This window comes from Macrosteles quadrilineatus, unplaced genomic scaffold, assembly GCF_028750875.1.
Source record: "Macrosteles quadrilineatus isolate MER2022 unplaced genomic scaffold, UCM_ALF_1.0 Scaffold_8__2_contigs__length_117827958, whole genome shotgun sequence".
In the NCBI taxonomy this organism is placed as follows: domain Eukaryota; kingdom Metazoa; phylum Arthropoda; class Insecta; order Hemiptera; family Cicadellidae; genus Macrosteles; species Macrosteles quadrilineatus.
Window position 1 is genome coordinate 13,125,759 of NW_026542601.1, and position 25,242 is coordinate 13,151,000.

Below are 25,242 nucleotides of genomic sequence, written 5' to 3' on the forward strand. Positions count from 1 at the left end.
ATCTGACACATACTTTATTCCATTAGTCAACTACCTTTATCATGGGTTAACTTTTGAACCGTAATATTTACAGGAATTGGGGTTTGCACTATGTTAATAAGCATTATAAGGATCATCACATACTCATTTTAAGAAAAACTCATTTTTCCCGAAAATCCAATTTCCCGTTATTTTATAGAAAACCACTGTTAAAAATTAAGGTATTCTCAAAAACTAAAAAATCGCCTGGAGACACCATAGATGAGTACCAAATTTCATCAAAATTGAACTACAGGCGTGGTCTGTAGCTCTATACACATCCACATACAGTATACAGACAGGCAGACAAACACACATTCATCACATCACATCAGACATAAATCACTTCAAAAACCACTTTTTGGGTTCAAGGGGATCCAAAACGGATATATCTACTTAAAACTCAAACTCGAAATTTTTTACGAAAACAATACTTTCTCCATATACTATAGGGGAAGAAAGTAAAATGTTTCAAGAGTTTACATATAGGTTTCATGGCAATATTAGTATAACGTAAAGAAGTTTTGGAGTATAAAGGTAATAAATTAGATGCAAAAACTACAAAACCAATAGAAAAATACAAAACTTTTCGTAACATTTGTTCAAATATATTGTGATTAAAGATAAGGACCAAATAGCAGGTTACTTGAATTCTACACCACTCCTAACTGCAAATGTGAAATGGTACCAATTATCCTAAACGATAATTATACATACGTAAAAGAAATTCTTTATTCATATTATCTACCTAAGCAAGTTATATCATTGCTATATCTTAATTAATTGTGACCAAATTTAAATATCTTTAACACTGCAATGGTGTACTTAAAAACTGTAGCTTAGTGTGTGTCTTGAGCTTATGAGGCCTCCCATACATTGTTGTTTTTGGCAGTTTTCCATTGTGAAATATAATGTTCTGTCAAGCAGCCATAAACAGATTAGATCCTATAAAGTAAATGCCTACTATAGTATTAATTTAACAGCATTTCATCATGTACTTATGCAACTTCATCAGAGAGTTCAAAACAATAACTTCGTTCTGTCTGATAATGTTCGGGTATTGTTTTGAGCTACAGGATCTGTGAATTGTGTTTAGGGAACTTAGTCTTTCATGTCCATCAGGGCTAAAACATATGCTAAGTCATGTTCAGGGGAACATGGATTTTTTTTAAATTTACAATGTATTTGTTGCTATAACATCTGTTTGATCTGTTTAGTTACCCGCGAATTAAAAATGTTTCACAAATATGTTTTATTTACTCCGGTTATTTTGAATGATTTATTTGTAAATTTGTTCTACTGTTAAGACTCGGCATTACATTTTCCACTCCGAATAAGAAACAAGTATGTTTGACAGGTACGCATAACAATTGGTACACTTTCTGTTATAGCATAGTCACATAGACAAATAGAATTACATTTAGACCAACAGCAGAGCTGTGAACTGTGTTTGCATAAGTTCTGGCGTTCACCGCAAGGAACGCCGTGTAGTTTGGCACCGCGATACGTAACTACACGGCACTCCCAGCTGTGGACGCCAGAACTTATGCTAACCGCAGTCCACAGCCCTGTTGTCGGTCTACATTTAATTCTATTTGTCTTTGGTTATAGTTACTAAACATTACACTCGTTACAAGTCAGGTATTCCAATACAGAATGCTATCTCGAATTACTAGCTCCTATATGTTTAAGAATGCAACACGAGTACAGAAAGAATACTTTATACCCAGTGAGTCCAGTCAGGTAGTCAGGTAGACGCGTCGCCTTCCCCCTGAGACGCACGCAATTTGCTACCTTTCACAGATCCGTTCAAATGTGCGAATTTGAGAAATGTCTCTTGCCTTTTGGAATATAAATATAAAAATGAATCGTATGTATTATGTAGGCCTATAAGATAAAAAATATTATTATTTGGCATAATTAAAAAAAACAGTATTTGTTTGTTAACGCTGTTTTATTAACTATGTCAACGTTATTTGATGGAAACACAAGTGAGTCGTGAGTAAAAATGATATTTTTGTAATTTGTTTTTTTTTTTAAATTTGTTTGATAGCAAAACACGCAGCAAGTCCGTTGATACTGCTGTTTTTAGGCAAGAATGATTTTTTTAAATAATCTTTATTGGTTTTATCAAGATCACTCGAAAAAGCATCCAAACAACCTTTAAAGATGTCTACATATTCGTACATTATTCTTAATATTAGTCACTGTATTCAGTAGTAGCAGTTTTTTTTAGGAGTTCAAGTTGGAACCGAACATGTAAAACAATGATTAGGCCTTCTACTTAGCCAGACTTATAAGGAACCAACTACGCGAATGCAATCCAGAAGATCAGATCCAAATTTTCACAGATTCAAACACTTCATGGAAGAGTTCAAAGAAACAACACAATGCACCAAACATACACTCTTGTAATATACTCTTATAGTAATTCGGTATGAAACATCTTTGCACAACTAAATCTACAGTTTATTATAAATGAAATAGGTCAATGGAAGCTACATCCGAGGTATGCACCATCTGATCATATGGAACATGTGTTAATAATTTTGCCTACGACCGTTTTTAAAGTAGACGTTTCAGTTCAGTTCTCAGAATTGAAAAGTTTCGTATTAGCATTGTTTACTTTGATAACAGCATAGTTTTACTTATAACAACACGGGTAACGGACCAATGAGGTTGTAGGATTGAGAGAGAATGAGTAAAATTGTAATGGTTTTGAATTCAAATAATCAGCTGTTCAGACCAATTTAATTTTTGAGTGGTGCATTAGTGTTTGGTACAGTGTTTAGTTGCATCAATGTCAGTGGCAAAGGTAAAGTAGTGTATGCAATTCGCGTAAATTGTGTTAACGACACTATATCTTTACGCAATCGTTACGTAAACTACTGACAGCTGATTGTTGTGTTGTTATTTCATTGTCCTTTATTTGTTTAAATTTAATTATTTACAATTTACATCATTGGAAACATATATTACTGTATGTACTATTTTTCTAGAGTCCGTTGCATTCAACCACAACGGGCTCTATTGCTAATTTACTAGATTCACTAATGAACTCTAATTTAAAATCAAATTTAAACAAGTGATGTTCAATAACTGTATGTGTAACTGACTTACCCGACATATCCGGAATATTAACTACTTCTGAACACGTTACACAAGTCTAGCGCTGATTCACAAGCAGATCGACCACTTTTTCTGTAACTACAGGCATCAGGTCAACATGAAGATGGGTTGGTACACAGACCATGTAAAGGAAGCATTACCTCCTCGTTCATAATTATGCAATCAAGTCTTTAATCGAGGTACCGTTTCACTCAATCAATTATAACCCGTTAAAATTACAAACAAAGCCAGTCTGCTTCCTATCGCTGCTAAACACGCTATATCGAACCTTTTTTAGATATTGAAAATTGTTAATTGATTTATGAAACGTTTTTCTATATTACGAACTATTTGGTGTAGTTTGGGTTTATTTACAAAGTGTGTGAAGTTAATATTCAGTGTGATAAAAATGTCCCGGAACGGTGTAATATATTTTATACTACTATAAAGGAATGAAACTTGTTAAATAAATCATAGTCAGAATGTCTACTCTTTTAAGTTATTATTACTTTTTCATCCCATAAGGGGATAAAAGGCCCTTAGGGGGCTCGTCCACGTGGAGTCAGACGAAATTCTTAAACAGAAGCAATAGGTCGAGTTTGGTATCAAATTAAAGGTCTTTATTAGTAAAGCACAATGCCACAACTCGAACTCAAACAAACGATGGAACATTAAATGACAGCTGTTCAAAGATTTCTTGAATTTGCAATGCTTATTATACTGTGGGACGCCCGGAAGAAAATCATTAACGTAAGCGTAGGCCGATATGCACATCACATTAAGGTCTTTATTAGTAGAATACAATGCCACAAATTTGAGCTCAAAATAACTACTGGGTAAAAAATGGCAGCCATTCAAAGATTCAAAATGGCACATTCAACAACTATTTGAACGGCTGCAATATTTTACTTGGTTGTCCGTTTGAGTTCGGATTTGCAGCATTGTGTTTTGCTAGATAAGACCTTTAATCTGATAGCAAACTTGACCCATGCTGCTATTTGAGAATTTCGTCTTAATCCTTGTGGGCTATCGTCCTTAAGAGTAAAAATGTAATAATAGCTTGAAAGAGTTGACGTTTGTGAATATTATTGATATACCAAATGGTATTACTTCGACTGTAAAGGTAACAAATTTATTACACCGTCCCGGGACTTTTCGACCACAATGTATTAAGGATTATTTTCATTTAAATTAGATAAAGAACCATTAAGTAACACAGGAAAACCATAAGCAATAGGAAAGGTACATCATGGAAAGTGATCTCTTGCTGTTTGTGATCTTGCCAAAACCTATTTGTTTTGATATTTCAACTCTTAATCACACTACTGATTACATTTCAACATCAATTTAGTTAAAATCCACAAAGATTAAATCTCTTACATTTTCAATAAGGACACCCAATATCCTTATGACACAACAGCAACAGCTTGTCAAACAGCTGTTTTCAGTTTTATCGTCACAAATGATCGTATTTGATTTGTGTATTGATACGACTGATGTCTCTCACTGACTAACATCGCTAATGTAACAAAGGAGTGACTGCAGCGATCACACAGACAACATTGATTGGATATTATATCGTTACTGTTGTGTCGTACGCTATAGAACAATGCGGTTGTCATTGCTTAGAGCTGTCATAGCGTAAATTGGACATTTTAGTTCATTATTGTCATAGATTGTTTTTTCCTACATGATTGACATTAAGTTATGAATCACAAATGATTTAAGGTCAAGCAATCCATACCGATAAAAGGTTTGCAGGCGTACCTGGAGGTACCAGAGTTCGAGACTGAAATCACCAGCCTACATGTGATAATCAATAATTTATCAATTATGTAACTATTGGTATTTTTTTGCGTAGGATCTTCTAGTTTTTAAAATAATTTTTTAGATGCTCAGAAGCCTTAAAACTTTTTTAACATTTTCGTTAGCTATTTTAACCACACAAACTATTTTTAAATAACCTAAGTAAAGCATTAGTAGCTAATATATACTTTTATACCCTATTACTTCGAATCCCAAACCTCTCAAAATTAGGTTTATATAGGATTTATATAACTTGTAGATCTTCTGCAAAACATAAAATCGGTTCTCATTTTAACTCTGTAAAATGGGTATTTCCCATCTATCAGTATATAACATTGTATAAAAATGTTAGAATATAAAATCAAATTTACAAATGCTTAGCTACTAGGTACAATATATCATAATTGCATTCATCTATAAATCGTCTACTTTCAACCCCACTTTCAAGTTTCTTAACTGTACAAATTCAATAGACTAACTGAATAATCAAAGCTTTAATTTTATCTATTTTGCGTCCAAATTCTTACTATTGAACTACCACTATTAAATATTTAAATGTTTAATTTATTCTATTATAGTATAAAATAAAAACCGATAATATTATACAATACTTAAGTTTTATTTCATTGACATGTAGGCCTACCTTTAAGTGCTCACCTTCAAATCTGAATATGCTAATTGGATTACTGTAGGAAGCGCAGAATCTAATCTAAAAATTGTAAATCAATGAATATATTTTCAACGCTTTCCAAAAGAAGGTTGACTTAACATAGTGACAAGACCAAGGCCTGAATCCTTGCCCTACAAATGGACGTCAGAAAAGAAACAAGAATACTGTATAAGGTTGAATATCAAGAAAAATATATCTAAAAAAACAATAATAATAATGCCAGATATGTCCAAAACTTAATCATCGTATATTATAGCGAAATTTACCGAAAATTATTTATATTTATTCTCCACAATCTCTCCCAATTCAACGTCTGAAACGCTCAGTAAAATGTCTCGGACTATCTGAGGCAGCTTCACGACACGTCCGTTCCTACCTGACCAGAATGTCTACTGCTACAGAGATCTTCTGATTTTTTTTCAAGTTAACAAACGTGGACAACGCTTGACAATCCAACACTCTCAACACTTACAGTCTCGGACACATGTCGTGTTTCTTTTTTCCTAGTGGATTTATCTTTTTCCTTTTTATAAATATATATATAGTTATAGTATAAGTATGTAATCAAAGCTGGTAAGTGTGTTCATGTGCACCCTCTGTGTAAAGTTATACAATTGCATTATTAAATATTGTCTTCAGATAGGTTGAACGAAGTAAATTAATAACAGTCTGTTAAAATATTTAAGTTAAAGGTTATGTAAGTGTAAGTGAGATCTTGATTGGTTGCAAATTACTGAATTGTACAATGCACGTGCATGACTAATTAAAATGGCATATCCAGGGTGTGGTCAGACTTCCGTATCTATTGTCAAAAACAACCGAAAAAAATATTGATCAATATATCCATTATTAAATATTTTGATGTTTCGATATATATCGATTATTTCATTTATATAGTTTAGTTGGTTAGGGTCCTAACTAACCAAACAATATATCGCATGAAACAATCGATATATTTAATAATCGATATAATCGATATATTTTTTCGGTTGTTTTTGACAACAGATAAGGAAGTCTTCCCATTCCTATTTTTTGTAAACATTCACATAAAAGATCATTTTCATTCAAATGTTTCTCGTTAGGGAATCTGTGTTAAACTACTAGTTCCAACGCATTTAAATGTTAGTTTTGTAACCTCATAACACAAACTGTTTACTGTACATATATTAACAGGTAATTCATATATAAACAAATTAATAAACATGAATTTATTTCCTCTCGAATACAAACTAACTAACTTCCCCAGGCCAGAGACATGCACGCCGAAGCCTCGATGCGGAAGGTTTAAATATTCAGTTTACGATCGGACTAAGTGGAAAATATATTCTCTTAGTTGGGGCAAGTGGCCTGTGTGAAAGCCCAAATTTACAGTCTACCCAATCACATTGTAGCCATACAAAATTAGGCTTTGTAATGTTTAAACACGGGTTTGAAATAGTAGGATTTCTTTTTCCGTTTTAGAATATATTAGCCTACATTGCTTTCTTAAATTTTTTATTTTGTTCCACCTAAGTATCTAGTTACAGTGAGAGTAAGAATGCATACTCTATCTTCCCGCATTGGTAAGGATTTAAACCCACGACCTCGTGGACCAAAGCTTCGAGCTCTACTTCTAGATCACATCCCTTCCCGGAAGCAAGAGTGTTAATTTTGTGAATTAGGTTATAAACACACTCTTTAAATCCTCAACTAAAACTGAGGATTTATTTTTTTCATTTTTTTTTTAATTACAATCACATAATTATAGAAAAATATTAAGATTTTGATAGCGAAAGTCCCTATTGTTCTATTAAAATACATTAATGTTAAAAAAAAAAAAATAGTTCAAAGATGAGCTATATGAAGGATTACTTTACTAATTTATTTTGCTATGAAATATATTTAGATAAGATGCAGCTCCGTTGAAGCCACGCCGAGTCTCACATTTCATATCCTGCCCGTCTCATGTTGGCGAGGTCTGTTCAACCTAAGATGGATGTTCAAGATTTGCATTTAAATAAAACGTATTCAACATCATATCAGGTCTTTTGTGGGTTATATCATGCCATGAGCGGATATTGTGAAGACATTCCTTATCTTGGGATTACATAAATCGCTATTTTCACGTGGCAAAAGTTACAAGGGAAAGTATCAATAGTGTTCTATAGAACAAGAATGTAACATCTGTCAGTAAAGTATTTTTCGTGTTCTGCATTCAAAATATTTACTTTTATTTTACCTGTTTTTTTTAAATACTGTAATGCGAAATGCCAGAGTTAAATCATTGTAAAGAGAGTTAATCAACTTGTGAAATTACTTTGTATTAATCACCCTATGTTTTAGCTGGGTATATCAGTGATTATAGTGCTCACCTAGTAATCAATAGGTCCTCGCTTCAATCCTGATAAAATGGTGTAGCTTCTTGATGGTTCAAAATAGGTCCAGATGTCTCTGATCATGAGTCTTTTAATAAATGGTTCTGACTAATGAAACACCTGGTCTTAGTCAGAAAAAAAGCTACAAAAGGCATCTAACACCATTGTAGACTTACCCTTCATTAATATTTGGGTAAAAATACACAACTAGGTGGCGTCCTTATCTCATTTTATGTTAAACATGATCATTTATTGAACTTACTCATTAAAATTATAAGACTGCGTTGTCAGGACTTGGAATAGATTGTTTGAAGAATTGTTACATGAAATACTGTTTATTGTTTGAAAGATTACTTTATACAATTTCCATTATTTTATGGAGTAAAACTGTTGTTTCGTGGCGTTTCGGGTTCTAAAAACTGACCTGTCAGGTGGAAAGGGACCTTAAACAAGACCATCACAAACCGGTTAGCGCATTTGTTATTCTCAACTATTGTGCTTCCTGATATTGTGAGGACAAACATAAATCAACATAAACTCAACATCTACAACAATGAATAAAGAAAACATTAAATCATGGATTTAACACGCTGTTACGTTTAAGAATATACATCACAGAATGTAAACGACTAAAATAATTAATAGTAACAACGGTTAAAAACTGCTGGTTTTGTGATATAGTTTATACCTAAATAATTGAAAGAGTATTAATACTAGTTGAACCTGTGAACTACACAAGTACAGTTATACTGGAGTGTTAGTGGCTAGGGAAGACTGATGTACGAGAGTTGATTGATGTTGAGTTGTTTTGTTGATGTGTTTTGGTCGCTTACTGAGTTGGGTTTACCTCTTTGGCTGGAAGAAGAAATTCGTACTATCTTGTTACCTAGTCAATACGGTTTCTCTCAAATCCTTAAGTTATCACTGGGCCTTAGGTTATTAGATTGTAAAATTTATATTGGTTTTTGTATGCACAATTTTTTTTCCTTCAGTTACTTGACAAAGTGGGCTTCCTTTCGCTGAGTATAGTACGACAAGTAGCTAATTGATGCATTTATTTACTTTTGCCGCACTCTTTTTTCCGCACTCATTTTTTCCGCACTCTAGCATTCTAACCAAACAATATAGAAAAAGTGTGTTTTAATAGGCATGTACATGCACCTACGCTTGAAAATAAGTTAGCAACACTTAAAGATAATACGACTACGATCTTTATATAGGGAAAAATATAACGCGGGTGCAAAGTGCCTTTGCTGCACTCAAGAATATTTATAAAACCTAGTTTATGAATTGTGTAAAGTTTCAAAATATTCGGTCGATAAATGGGCAAGAAATATAAAATAAAACGTTTAAACCTCTCCATGGGACCTGTACATTTTTTACAATGCATGTTATTCTTATTTTACAACAAAAACCTATTTCCCTGTTAGTGAACCCACTATATTTACGTCCACAAGTTACTGGCCCCAACTTAAGAGAGTATATTTTTTACTCAGTGCCCTCGTAAATGTATATTTAAACAACCGCTGTGGGACCTTTGGCATGCGTGTCTCCAATGGAGAACACGTTTAGGACTTAGTTTCAAAACACAAAAAAACTAGGTCTAAGACTTTACATTTCAGTTTGTGATTTTACTATGTTTTAATGTAAATTACCATTTAGGGTGGTTAGTTAATACATATTCAGGGAAAAAGTTTTTAAATCACCATTATATCAATTAATATTTAAATGTTCTAACCAAGATTTTGAAATTTTTTTTTCTTTTTTTAAACTGATATACAATATATTTAAAATTACAAACGCTATATGCACGTTAAAAAAGGTACCTCTTCTACAATACTGTTCATTGAATCTAGTAACAATTAATGCACTATGAAGGTTAATTCTATCGTATACAGTCTACCACTTTATGTACATATTGCTTAAGATAAAATGTTGTATTAATCGTCAAAGATAAAATGCTAGACTTATAAAAAAAAACTTCTTAATGTAGCATAAATATAAATTTATATATGGATAATGAAATATTTACCAAACAGATACATTTCTATATTCTTCAAATTTAAAATGCTAAGCCCGTGCCATTTCATCCTTCTTGAGATTTATAAAAACAAGAGAAAACGTCGTCTTGTCATTCTTTGTTTACTTGAAGGTAACACTTGTCACGAACCGCGACACCTAGAGATAGCGAGAAATATCCAAGTCATGTCAGGTAGAAAAGAGGTGGTACGAATTTTGAACACTGAATTAATAATAAAAAATAAAAAAACTCTTTTTAAGATATGTGGAATTATAGCTTGGAGAGTTTGTAAACTGACGGATTTGTAGCCTATAACGTGACAAAGTAAACCATTTTTATTTACAGCAAAAATAATTCAAACCAATGTTTGTTTGTAGAAGTTTTATCATTAAATAGGATTGATATTTTCTAACTATGAGTCAACGGTTCAATCTAAAAAAAAAAAAATACTGCTTGAATTGGACTTAAAGAAGTTAATAATCTTAAAAGATACAAAGGTTATATGATTGACAAGGGGTTAGGTTATTCGATTCTAGCTGGGATGTATTGAAGGATTGTTCTTTTAGAAACATGCACACGATTATACTATTCGTAAAACCAAAGACAAAAATAATTAAATTTAGACCGTTAGCTGTGCTGTGGTTACCATAGGTTCTGGTGCACACCGCTGGGAGCGTCATGTAGTTATGGCGTACGCGTTACGTAAACTACACGGCACTCCCAGCGGTGTGTACCAGAACCTATGGTAACCATGGTAACCGCAGCAGGGCTGACAGTCTATATTTAATTATTTTTTCCTACAGTCACCCGACAAAGTTGGCTTCCTTGTACTGTTTATAGTACAGAAAGCTGCTAATTTCTGCATATTTATACTTTGCCTTACGGTTTATACTTTGTCGTACGGTTTATACTTTGCCGCACATCAGGATTCCAACGAAACAACACAAAACAGCGTGGTTCTATTATGCACGTAATCCGTGTACGCTTGGAAATAGGTTGGCAACACTTAAAGATAATATTACTATGAGCAGCTGATTGACTATTATAACTACGATTTAACCTGTTATTCTGTGTTTATAGTTTCGGTATTTCTGAACTTTCTGGACTTTCCTTTTAAACGTTTTTAAAACATTCCTACGATCTTAATAAACAAGAAAATACCTTTAAAGCATTTTTTTAGGCGTGGAAACCACTTCAAATTACAAAACATTCGGAACTATATTCTCAAAACGCGGAGCACATTTCTTGCCGAGGAAAAATAGCGGAGTGATACGGACCGCGGGTACTACTTTCTCTAGGGCACCATTTGTGTTGCCAGCTGAACCTAAAAACGTGTTGTATAGTGTTTGAAAGACTAATTATTTATATGCTTTAAAGTGACTGTAGGAAAAATATAATGTGTAACACGAGTGAAAAAGGCCTTTGCTGCACTCGAGATCATTCCGCACTCGCCTGCGGCTCGTGCGTAAACATTGCTCTCGTGTGCAGCAAAGTGCCACTTTCACCACTAGTTACACATTGTCTATGGTAAAACCCCCACATGAATGTTTTTTTATAAACTACCTTTACAGAATAGATTAGTAGTTCGTCGACATAAAACTAACTCGGGGCTCAGTTTTATCTCAATTACATCTAATGTAGGTTTAACTATAGCAATATGTATTTATCACATTGATCGTATAAGCAAATACTGCGATGCAACAAGTTTTCGTTATCTCACATATACCCTTTAATCGTGTTTTAAGAAGCAAAACAAAACCGAAATCACTATAATCCTTGTAGTTACTGTAATTAAATCACTGGCGACACCTGGGGCAGGCGTGTTAAATATTTAAATCGTGTTGCAGATGGGAGGTGTAATAGTCAGTTTACAAGGAGTGACAAAAACAACGCGATCACTCAGTCATTATCACCTCTATCAGCTGACTGGTAACAGCTGACCGTGGTAACAGCTGATTACAAGCTCTGCGACAATGAGTAATTATAAACGCAACATGTGGCACAGTAAATCTTACTTTTCATGTTCATAAATCTACCAAGATTAACGAGCTAGGTGTTGACTACGTTCATCTTGTAATATAAGCGGGACTTGTCTGTGGGTGATTCTTTCGTTATAATTGTCTCTAGAGTAGATTAGGTTTGGGATTTTTTTAGTTCCTAGGTTTTCTCTAAGGTTACAAATTACTATAACCTAGAGTTTGTAAAAAGGCGTACTACTGGAAAAAATTTAATATTTAGGTATGGGAGTTTTCGCCAGTTATGGATTTTGAATCTATTAATAAGTTGTTCAAAGGTTTATTGCGGACATTTTCCATCACTATTGTAAAAAACAATACACAACGTTTCGTGATCTAGAATCTGATCCCGTCCTCAGGTGAAAAAACTTAACTAACACATTCAACTAACAATACACAAACGCCCAACCTAAGTTGGAATACACTACAGAAGGTAGCAGTCAAAAGATATGCAAAAAAATGTGTTAGTTAAGGTTTTTCACCTGAGGACGAGATCAGATTCCAGATCCCAAAACATTGTGTATTGCTTTTTCCAATCGTGATGGAAAATGTCCGCAATAAACCTTTGAACAACATTAAATCACCATCACCAACAATGAACTTCAAACAAAGTATTAATAAGTATCATTACTATTTAAATTCAACTGTTTACGAATTCATTTTTTTCTAGCATTTTCGTTCTCTAAGTTGAAACATTTTCATAATAGCGATTCTTTTTCCAAACTTCTGATTTATTTTTGCAATCAATATAAAACTACCATTACCACCTTTACCTCAGAATTCTAGGCAAATTATTTGTTTTTTAAGCTCTACAAAATGGTTTGGAAAGAAATTACAAAGTTTTATGTTTTAGGGGTCAAATGGGGAAATTTCTGCTCTCCCTAACACCTTTTACGTAGCTTTTATTGCAAAAAAGACGTAACGTGTGAAAAAATACGAAACATGCTTTTCATCCCCTTTATCATATGTGATTCACAAAAGGAATTTTACGAGCGCAAAGGATTGCGCGAAACCAAAATACGCAAACCCTTCAATACGTATGATTACAATATACCTTTTTTGGTTTTGTCCTCAATCTGAATCCCAGATGCTAGGTTTCAAGTTCCGAATCAACCAGAAGGTTTTATCGTTATCACATTGAGATTGATAAAAGCGATTGGCGATAGACGATTGGCAGGATTTTAACTCGAGACCCTTGGCCTTGTATTTACTCTCCCTATCCCTATACCAGCTCACCACCACGCTGCAATGTAGTAAATCAAATTAAATTAACATACATCTATCAAAATTTCCTATATACTTTTACAAAATATAAATATAACCTAAATTACCCCTCTACAAAAATCAGGAACATGTCACTTATTTTCTTTGTTGCACTTTTCCTCGTTACAATTTTTGCTACAAGATTCATTACACACATTCTAAACAGCACGAGCTGTGGAAAATAATTGCTTTGGAAAATGTTTCAAAGAAAATGAACACAACCCAACAATGGTTATAAAAAGTGTACAGACGTAAAAGGGACCAATTACATTCCAAGCAAGCATGTGTCTTCCTATTGTATCGTTGTAAGTGCCTGTAATGCTTTGTCGTTTGATATATATCACGCACTTCGGAACGTCTTTCTTAAATATACAATGGCCACCTTTCCTATGAGGTAAAATTATAAAAGTATTATTAAAATATATTAAGTTCTATTGAGCCGTGACTTGTCCACCAAGCGTCCCACCAATGTCACGCCTCAGTTTTTTTTATAGTGCGAGTGCTGGCTTTGCGCCGGTACTCAATCGGTTTGGGTCTGGCAGCAGACCTGCAGACTCCGGGGCATTTTCCGCTGTCAAGCACTTTTGCAGCAGAAGGCGTGTGACTGTCCAGCAACTCAGTTTGTCAATTAATGTGCATAAATATGTATCTGCGTCCATCGTCAGAGAAGATTGTTTTATCTTCATTGCCTTAACTCATTCTGATGTAGTTTTGTGCGCCGTAGACGTCAGATGAGGTCCCAGATGTGAGGCTTCACCAGCAGCTGTCCTCGGAGAGGCTCGCCCGGAGGGACACTCCTTCTTCTGCCTCCTTGGGCTGCCAACGGCCCAGCTTCTCCGGGGACCACTATGCCTCCATCTTCCAGTATGGACCACTAAGCCACCCACCGCCTGCCACCGTCAAGGAATCTTGTGCCACTTTTCCGCAAGTTATACTGTAGAATATCTAAATTATGAACTTTTTTAAAGGACTGTTTTTTAAGGGGCCCCAAAATGATTGATTATCCATTAGTATTTTATAGGAACTGTCATTTCTTCGATTGTTATTTATTTTTATAGTATCCTAATTGTAATTTATTTATTGTTAATTTATTTAAAGTTTAATATAACCGTACCATCCTATTTAATTATTGTTAGGCCTAACATTCACAGTTACCACTAAATTTGTAAGTTCAGGAGGGTAAAGTTTTGAGAAAGCTTAAAGTATTTAAATATTTTTGATAAAATAATTCTTTGGATGGCTGCTTTGTTGTTTGTTGTTGATTGTTTTTATTGTTGAATTTTGAGATTAATTATAGGCTTTGTTGACAACTGTTTGTTTTGTTTTTGATATTCACCCACGGCCTTTCACTCTTGTTAGGGATGTGGGGCGGCCACTCGCACTGTCACTATGGGGGGCATGCTTCCAATAGTTGTTCGTCTGGGGGCGGTGCGAGGGGTCGGCTCAGATGGTAGCAGAGCGTGGATTTTTGTGCTCTTTCCACGAAGGGCCGTGGTTGGATTTGATTTTTGGGCGATTCTGGTCTGGCAGTCTTAGGAATTTTTTTAAGAAAAGTTTTTCGTGGTGGGGTAAGCACACTGTTGTAGTTTTTTATTAGGAGCTCGCCCTTGGCCGAGTCACCGGGTGGAATCTGGTTAATGACTTGCTTCCTTTGGGAGCAAGAGTGTCAAAAGCATGGCCAAACCCAAAATTGAAACTGTGTGTGTTTACCTCATCACACAAATGTTAGGTGTTGTTGTTTAGTGTATGTATGTATGTGTGTATGTGGTGAGTGTAAGCCCGTGTTTTTGTTTTGGTGGCTAAGGCGGTGTGTATGGGCAGGTTCTTCTGTTTGGGACCTCATCTGACTGTAGGCATTTCAGTCCAGAGTCTTTAGTTAGTTAAGTTTGTGAATTGTTCGTTGTTAAAATTTTTTTTGTGTGTGTTTTTAAAGTAGGCCGACTGACTGAGAGCAAAATGGGTTTGTTTGCTCCACTGCCCAATCCTATTGCTGGGGTTTTGAGCGACATTCGCCCGGTTGATGGTTTAGAGGTGGAAACTTTGTTGGAGTTTTTGGGAAAGGTGTTGCACCTGAAGGAGTTCCCAGGCATGGAGGACTCAGTAGTGTTGGAACTGCTGGTTCCACTCTGCCTGAGACCTCTTGGTGACAAATTGTTAGACTGTTTGAAACGGGGAGTAAATTTTGACAATTTTCACAGTGAAGTGCTTGAGCTCTTTGTCCCCTTCAGGGTCATGGAGAGATTGAAAGTTGAGAGGGTGTTTCGTCCTCAAAAATTTTATGAAACTCTCAGTCAGTATGTGGGTGACATTCGTGGCGTGTGGCGTGTCCTACGGCTGGGCATCCCTGAAAACCAACTGGTGGACATTGTCTTGCAGGGGTTGAAGCCTGAGGAGCGGTCCAGACTGATTTTTGCTCCGAAGCCTTCTTCTTTTGCAGACCTGGATAGGCTGGTCATCCTTTCACGGAGCGTTCAAGATGCTGATTTTCAGAGGGAGCATGTTTTGGGGCATCTTCCCCGGACTGGTCCCCATCCCGCTGTAGCACCCGTGGGTCAAGGTCCTGAAATACCGCAGAGACAGAGGCGTCCTATTGTTTGCTTTGGTTGTGGTCAACCAGGTCACATGAGACGAGAGTGTCGTAAGAGTGTAGTTCTTGGGACTTTGTCCAAAAACCTGAGTAACTCACAGGGGGAAAGTTTGCCTAAACCGCCCTGTGAGAAAGCTGTTTTGGAGAAAGTCAGTAAGAATTTGGTTTCTGTGAGTACTGCCCCTTCTGGGAGTGCTGGTTTTGGGGAGCCTCTGTCGCGGGGAATGAGGGAGCTTGCATGCATGGGAGTGAAAGCGGTGCGCTCAACTTGCCCACGACTCAACATCTTCTTAGGTAAAACGGTGCAGAAGGCTCTTGTGGATTCTGGGTCAGCCCGTTGTCTCATTTCCTTGTCCCTGTTTGAAAACCTAAAATCTTCTGGGCTAATCAAGCAAGTTGAGCGAAGTACCCACATCTGCTGGACTGCATCGAAATCCCCACTTCCAATCATCTATGAAGCCCGTTTGAAATTCAAGATTGAACATTTTTCTTGGGTTTGGAGTTTTTGGGTAGCCAAGGACCTTTGCATTCCTGTCATTTTGGGAGCGGATTTCATCAAACATTGTGGCCTGATTTTGGATTTAGGCAGAGGCCAGTGCTTCTTTCGTTTCGCAAGACGGGTGCTCATTCCTTTCGCGGATGAAATTGTGGATGGTGCAGCTGTGGTCGAGCCTGAGACACCCAGCAAACCAAAGGTTGATCCATTAGGGCATCTGACTCCTGGTGAGGCCGAAGCTATCAGAACATTGTGTTCTCAGTTTCCTGAGGTGCTGACGCCAAAGCTTGGAGTCACCAATCTTTTGGAGTACGAAATCCGTTTGACTGACACCCGTCCAGTTCGTTCTCATCCTTACAAACTTGCTCCACCCAAAATGGAGACACTCCGTGGAATCATCAATGAGCTTCTTGAAAATGGGGTAATTGAGCCTTCTCGCTCAAGTTACGCAAGTCCAGCTTTTCTAGTTCCAAAGCCAAATGGCAAGTCTCGAATGGTTCTAGATTATCGCAAGTTGAATGCTCAGATTGAAATTGACTCTGTCCCTCTCCCTGATTTGCACTCTGCGTTCGATTGGTTCGGTAAGGCCAAGTATTTCTCCGTCTTTGATTTGAACCAGGCTTACCATCAGATTCCCTTGAAACCTGAATCTCGACCTCTCACTGCCTTCTGCGTTCCGTGGAACTTGTACCAGTTCACACGTGTACCCATGGGCCTAGCTGTGGGGGCCCAGACCCTCACCAGACTTCTGGACTCCATTTTTCATGACGTCAAGTTCAAATTTGTGTTCAACTATCTTGACGATCTTTTGGTGTACAGTGAGAGCTTTGAAGACCATCTGGTTCATCTTGAGGAAGTCATGAATAGGTTGCTTAGGGCTGGCCTTACCGTAAATCCCGAGAAAGTTAGTTTTGCTCAGGCTGAGATTTCTTTCCTAGGTCATCTAGTATCTTCTCGAGGTGTCTGTATCGATCCGGCTAGAACCCAGGCTATCAGGGAGTTTCCTCCTCCCAGAGATGTCAAAGGCATTGCCCGTTTCATTGGCTTGGTGGGTTTCTACCGGCGCTTCATTCCCAATGTGGCTGAGTTGGCGGCTCCTCTCAATGAGCTTCGGAAGAAGGGCGCCAAGTTTGTTTGGGGTGAAGCACAGCAGATGTCTTTTGATCTTCTGAAAGAAGCTATCATGCAACCTCCAGTTTTGGCGATGCCAGATTTCAGTCGAAAGTTTGTTTTGCAAACCGATGCTTCCTCCGTCGCAATTGCGGCTGTGTTGTCTCAAGAGGTAGATGGTGTTAGGCAGCCAATTGCGTATGCCTCACGCACTTTGAACCCATGCGAAAAGAAAAGCTCTTCTGTGTATGAGTTAGAGTGTTTGGCTGTCGTGTTTTGAGTGAACAAGTTCAGACGTTTTTTGGAACACAAGGAGTTTTTGCTGGAAACCGACAACCAAGCGCTCTCGTGGCTCCTTGCACATCCTCGCCAGCTTGGGAAAATTGGTCGTTGGGTTGTCCAAATATCTTCCCTCAAATTCCAAGTGCAACATGTTCGAGGCACGCAGAATGTGATTGCTGACACTTTATCCAGGATGTACCACTCACCTGACGACCAACCTTCTGATCAGGAGGAGCACACTGGGTGTGCCGTGCTCCTGGAGTTTCCCCTTGCCTTTTCTGAGTTCATCCCACATCAGCTAAAAGATCCCGAGCTGGCTAAGATCATTGGTGAGCTTCAAAATGGGGGAGCCCACCCCCCGTATTTTCTGTCCCAGGGTGCCCTTTGTTGTCGAGACCGACAGCGAGGTAAACCCAAGGTTGTGCTGCCTAGTCTTCTTGTACCCATGGTCTTTGCGTACTTTCACTCTTCCCCTGTGGGTGGGCACTTAGGGATTCACAAGACCATTGCGAAGGTTAGGGACATGTTCATCTGGAAGGGTATGGACAGGGACATTGCGGCACGAGTGCGTTCTTGTCAAACATGCTCGCTAAGCAAGCCTGCTCAGAATACCAAGTATGGGTTGTTGTCATCTGAGGTGGCGGAGAGACCTTGGAGAAGGTTTTCATAGACTATGTAGGGCCTCTCCTACGTAGCAAGTCAGGAAACAAATTCTTGCTTGTTTGTGTGGATGCCTTCTCCAAGTTTTGTTGGCTTTTTCCTTTGAGGAACGCCACTGCACAGCTCACCGTGCAGGCACTTCGTACCCATTTGTTCCAACACTTTGGAATACCCGCCACCATTGTTTCCGACAACGGAACTCAGTTCGTGTCTCGCCTTTTCAAAAGAATGTGCTTTGGGCACGGTATTCGCCATGTGACCACTTCTCCTTACTATCCACAGCCTTCCCATGCTGAGAGGTTCAACAGAAATCTTCGATCCGCTCTCATAGCTTTTCATGCTGACAAGCAGACCACCTGGGATCAGGAACTTCCTTGGATTCAATTTGCTTTCAATACTGCCCACCATGAGAGTCACAAGGCGGTCCCTTTCGAGCTGTTGTTGGGCTATCCACCCAATAATCCCTTGGCAAATGTGTGGAAAATTGGCGACCTTCTGCCACCCCCTGGTGCTGCCAATGTCAAGGCAACTTGGCAGGCGGCTAGGAGGAACTTGATCAGGGCTAGGGAATTGGTCCGGAGGAAGCGCAATCGAGGTCGGTTGGATAATCCTTTCCAGGTGGGGGATTTGGTTTTCTGCAAGGCTCATCCGGTCAGTTCGGCCGTGGACAAGAGAGCCGCTAAGTTGTCTCATCGGTGGTCAGGTCCCCACCGCATCTTGAAGTTCTTGACTCCTGTCTCCGTGCGGCTGGGAGATCCGCAGACTCGAGAAGTTTTCCGGAGGGCTCACATTTCTCATCTGAAGCCTTTCCGGGGAACAATTCCGTAGGTCATCTTTCTTTACTCTTGTGTCTGAGTGGGAAGTGCACTGGGCCAGAGAGCTTGATCACCTCTTCTGTCCCTTGTGCGCTGCTGAAAATTTTTTCCTAGTAAATTTTCCAGCACTGGCCAATGCAAACCCTGGGGGTGAGTAGTCCCTCCAGTTGAAAGACTTTTGGCGTTCCCCACTTCAGACACTTGAGTTGATCTGTTGGTGTTGAGATCTTCTAGAATTGGGAGAGGTTGTTTTCTTTTTTTTTGGAGAGGAAGTCCTCCTTTGGGGGGGGAGGTTGAGCCGTGACTTGTCCACCAAGCGTCCCACCAATGTCACGCCTCAGTTTTTTTTATAGTGCGAGTGCTGGCTTTGCGCCGGAACTCAATCGGTTTGGGTCTGGCAGCAGACCTGCAGACTCCGGGGCATTTTCCGCTGTCAAGCACTTTTGCAGCAGAAGGCGTGTGACTGTCCAGCAACTCAGTTTGTCAATTAATGTGCATAAATATGTATCTGCGTCCATCGTCAGAGAAGATTGTTTTATCTTCATTGCCTTAACTCATTCTGATGTAGTTTTGTGCGCCGTAGACGTCAGATGAGGTCCCAGATGTGAGGCTTCACCAGCAGCTGTCCTCGGAGAGGCTCGCCCGGAGGGACACTCCTTCTTCTGCCTCCTTGGGCTGCCAACGGCCCAGCTTCTCCGGGGACCACTATGCCTCCATCTTCCAGTATGGACCACTAAGCCACCCACCGCCTGCCACCGTCAAGGAATCTTGTGCCACTTTTCCGCAAGTTATACTGTAGAATATCTAAATTATGAACTTTTTTAAAGGACTGTTTTTTAAGGGGCCCCAAAATGATTGATTATCCATTAGTATTTTATAGGAACTGTTATTTCTTCGATTGTTATTTATTTTTATATCCATTATTATCCAATAGTTGTTCGTCTGGGGGCGGTGCGAGGGGTCGGCTCAGTATCAGAACTTAAATAAGATATATTATCTTTTATTATTATAAAAAACCATTGTGAAAGTGATTCAGGTACAATAAAAAAAAATATATTTATCACTTTCATAAATTTTATATCCACACACGTACTGAAAATATGCACACCACGTTGTATTACAGATGTTTGAAAATGTTGGAAAATGTTGTTAACTAACCAACTAATAAAGCTCTTTTTTCTACAGTCACCTGACGGCTTACTTGCACTGATTATAGTACAGAAAGTTGCTAATTGCTGTATTTACTTACTTTTTCCACACTCTTTTGTTTTTCCGCACTCCAGTATTCCAGCCAAACAACACAAAATAGCGTGCTTTTATTAGACACATAATACGTGTACGGTTGAAAATAAGTTGGCAACACTCATACTACGACTACGATCAGCTGTTGCAGTATTTCCCATTTCGTTCAACGATTGGATTTAACCTAACCTAAAACGTGTTGTTTAGTGTTTGAAAGACTTATCTACGCCTTATAATAACTCTCGGAAAAATATGTAGTGTTACTTAGACCACTAGCTGCAGAAATATTCTAATTTCTAAATATCAAAGCTGGATACTACAGTCATCTAACAATAGTAGTATAAACGATTAACTGTCTAAATAAATGAGCGAGTTCCAGTCTGGACCCATATGCCATTCGGTACTGAACTGTCAATAATTATAATTTATAAAAGGTCGACGTTTGATGGTAAAACTTCTAGATTTGGACTGTTTCTCATTCATAAATATAAACATGCCAACAAACATATATTTGTTGTATCTTACTATGAATGCTAGTGGGGGAGCGAGCTGGTCTAGTGGTTAGACCGTGGGACTTCGGTCCCTGAGGTCCCGAGTTCAAATCCCACCAAGTCACCAATGGATTATATCTAAGTGATAATGCCGCAACCCCTAGGTCTGGCCTGAAGTAATGTGAAAAACAATCCCGGGCTCGTGCCTAGCGTCCTAGGACAAAAAAACTATGTATGCTAGTTTGAATAGTCAATATACCCGTAAACTATGAGCGTAAGTTTTAAAACTAAAACCTCCGTATATAGGTCATAGAATGTGAAAAATGTATTTAAGACAAAAAGACCGCATGAAGTTAAACGTATTCTATTCCATTGTAGCTTGGATGTCATACAGTGGCCATTCATATAAGATTACACTACTCTGCATATAAATATCTGTGGCAGAAGCGTATTGCAGTATATTGAAACATATAAATTTACATACCAGGTACATAATGTGCAATAAAAGTCCGTGTGTGTACATTCGCCAACACATACTGCAGGTAATGTAATTGCAGAGTTTTATTCAACTGGGGTTCCTAAGATTTATATTTTGTACGAAAATATCACTAATAAAAGTAAATTTAGTGTTAAAATTACCTACTATCAATACAGTTATCAAAATATGTGTTAAGATCAGTAATGTTGTTTGAAATGTAATATATGAAATAGTAACATTAGTAAATAACTTCTTGATCAGCATTGTATGTGTTATTAAATTTACGGAAAGTAAATAAAAGAAACGTCTTATAACACTTAAAACATATATTTACGCTTATACTGTTACTCACAAGACGATAAATATACATATAAGATGGTAAGTGGTAATCGATTTTATTTAGACACTCCAATCATCATCTGACCCAATGGGCGAATCTATTGGGTACATTCGCCTATTGCGTCTGATGATGATTGGAGTTTCCAATCGAAATCGATCACCTCTTACCATCTTTTATGTACATTTTATGTACACCATCTTGTGAGTAACAGTATAAGCATAGTAAGTAATGTGTATTTTAGATTTAAGGAATGTAGAGGCAAGTTTTAAATTTTTCCTTGTCTTAAGGTGTATTTCATTAAAACGCATAATAAGGGCTAGCCCTTATTTAATTCAAGAAACCTTAAAAATATTCCATAAACAATGGCTATTGAAGTACAAAAATAGTGCTGAAAAAAAAACAAAATTATATAAAAAATTTACAATATATTATGTGCATATTTGCTTTAAAAAACAGCACCTAATTAATTTTACATTCTAATTGCCAAAACTATCAGAAAATATTTGCATTTATATTAGAAATTATAGGGATTTAGGAAAATAAATCTAAAAAATTACATGAAACAGGTATTATAATTATTGTAATTTTTACGAGTTATTACTTTTTTGCTATGACAAAAAAATGAAATGCAATAAGGCCATGACGTACCTCATACTTCATATTTTCAAAATTAATACGGGAAATTAATAATCCGTTGAATATTAAAGACGGCAAATAAATAACAAGAAGCTCTTACTAAAATATGTGCTGTGACGTGGAATTTTGCATCGCTTTGTCACAATTAATCAAGAAAATTAACAGTTCAAGCAGCAAAATTACAACATACTTGTTGCCATAGAAACTGTGATGTCCCCATGATATTATGTTTAAATAGTTTTTTGATTAGCTGGTGCTTTAACTATTCAAAAGTAGTCTATTATTATTATTGGTAGGGCAAATTTTTAAATATAACTAATGCTTGGTTTCAAATATGGAAACGCCTTATTGTTCCCACAAAACAATTGAAAAAAAAAACTATACCCCACAAAAAATAATAGGAAATCAACAAACACTTGAATTACACCCAAAGATAATATTTTATATTGTCACAGGAAAATATACATAACACTGTCAGGTTTTAGCTCACTTGACATTTTTTGCTGTAAAATATTGAGAGGTATTCAAAATCAAGACCAATTCCACACACTATTTTTCTTATGCAAAACATGCTCCTTTTGGCTTACTTAAGTGATTGCTGACTTGTTTGACTGATACAACAATCGAAATAATTCTCAGTTTTTCTGTAAAAAACATAATAATAACAACAAGTTGATGTAAGTTAACTTACAGTATATTGAACGCATTCGTAGCTGGATTTTGTAACCAGACAATAGATCAACTATAATCATCTTGGCTGCCTCTTTTACTATTTTTCACTCACGTCATGGTAATTATCTTGACATGACCAACATTTACGGTAATTAAGAGGGATTTAAATATTATCACCGGAGGCAGGCAGCCTTGACTGGGCGTCAGCTGGGTCAGTATCATTATTGGTCATTCGACACACTCCATTTGTTCTTCATCAGTTTTCTTCGATGACACTTTAAATTTGTTTCTGAATTACATGAAGATGTGTAAAATCCTTCCAACTCAGAATCAAACCAGCATCCTCGTACTTGAAGGCGATGGAACGCCTACGTAGAGTGGGAATATTGTTGGCTTCCCAGACAATTATAACTAGTAGCAAGTAATATTCCATTATATTGCATAACACACAAAATTGATTTTATTTCCTACAACTCAACATCTAGTCAGCCTATGTATTCGAAAGAAACCCAACATTCCCACAATGCTTTTCGTTTAATCTTGGTCTATTTCAACTCTCATTCTTCTCCTGAAAGCACATGAAACATTAGATGTGGCTTTAGTCAACTCGGTCATTAATGGTCCCTTACGTCTTGAGTCCATTGTACCCAGCCTCTATAGGGTGACCATTAAACCATAATTAATGGTCTGCAAGACCGTACCTTTAGCCTTCTGTGTACATACACCATTAATTTTCTATTTTGTATATTTGTTAAACAATTTCCAAGGATCTTTTTCCACTCTGTGTTTAGCCAGGATTGATGTTCGCTCAATGTTGAAGGCTACAAGTTTTCATTGTAACTCATGTTGACAATGATGGAATACTTCCTCCATTCCCATTCACGTTCATGGGAGATTGGTTGTAAGTAAATAACACAATTAATTGACATATCTTTTGACACACTGATTTATTTTACGAATATTTTCTTTTCCACAATATACTTAAATTTTCCTCCTACCATACACCAGTTAAACCAAAATAAAACTTACCCCAACTCATAACTAAATATTCTGGATATGTATTTAGGAACTGAAACTTACATTATTATATTATTACAACACAATTACATTATTTTATATAATAGAGCGGAGCGACGCGAAGCGAGCGAAGCTCTTATATGTACTGCACTCCTGCTTTTGTTTAACAAATACTACTCCTGAACGGCTGAAGTGATCTGCACGAAATTTTGCACAGTCATAGTAACCTACCATGGGAATGCATGTTTCTGAAATGGTACAAATTGGACCATAGGGCTTTTCCCGACGTTAATTTAAACATTTAGAAATTTAACATGGGCCTTACGGGTTCATTGGTCGCCATGACATTATTTGCGAGATAACAATAAAAAGGTATACAAGAGTTGCAACATATGTTAGTCAACGAATGTTCTAAAATAGCACATTAGAAATACCATACAAAGAAAAAGGTAAGAATTATATCATTGAGCATAATTTATTACAAAATAAATAACCAATAATTAGGGTCACCGGAATTAGGCTGATGCACCATTGACTATAGAACCTGCAAATAGACATTCCATGTAATTGAACCATATACAATTGACATTGGATACTACAAGTTAATATTTCATTTACGAGAAACAGATGTAGCATTTACTTTAGAAAAGTGTTAGATTAATATGCTAGCTCCGCAACTGCATTGTACACCTAGTTTATCCTAATACATGTTTGCAAAATATAAAGAATATAAACATGTGAGAGAGGTTTTATTTAAACAGTCCAGTAAGAGGATAAACATGTCGAGTGTCAGTAAGTCTGTAAAAGGCGCCAATTAACCGCCAACAAGCACCGCCGACATCAAATCTGGCGCCAAAAAGGACAAAACTGCCTCTTGATTGACAACTGTGTCATTTGTTGCGCTCTCTTCGTTTTTTCTACTTAATTAACCTTTTATGGATCAATAACTAGACTCAATCAGTTCACTGCTGTTTCTCTTTTGGCTAGTTTTTTGTCAGAGATTGTTATAGAAATTTAGACGATCTTTATCAAAATAAAGATAACTAATATATCAAGGTTGAATCGTGTAGATGGAGTTTTTAATTAATCAAGTAAGGGTGTTAGGGGAATGACATATTCTATTATAATATTTCACCATGAATTCAAACATGTACTATAACAC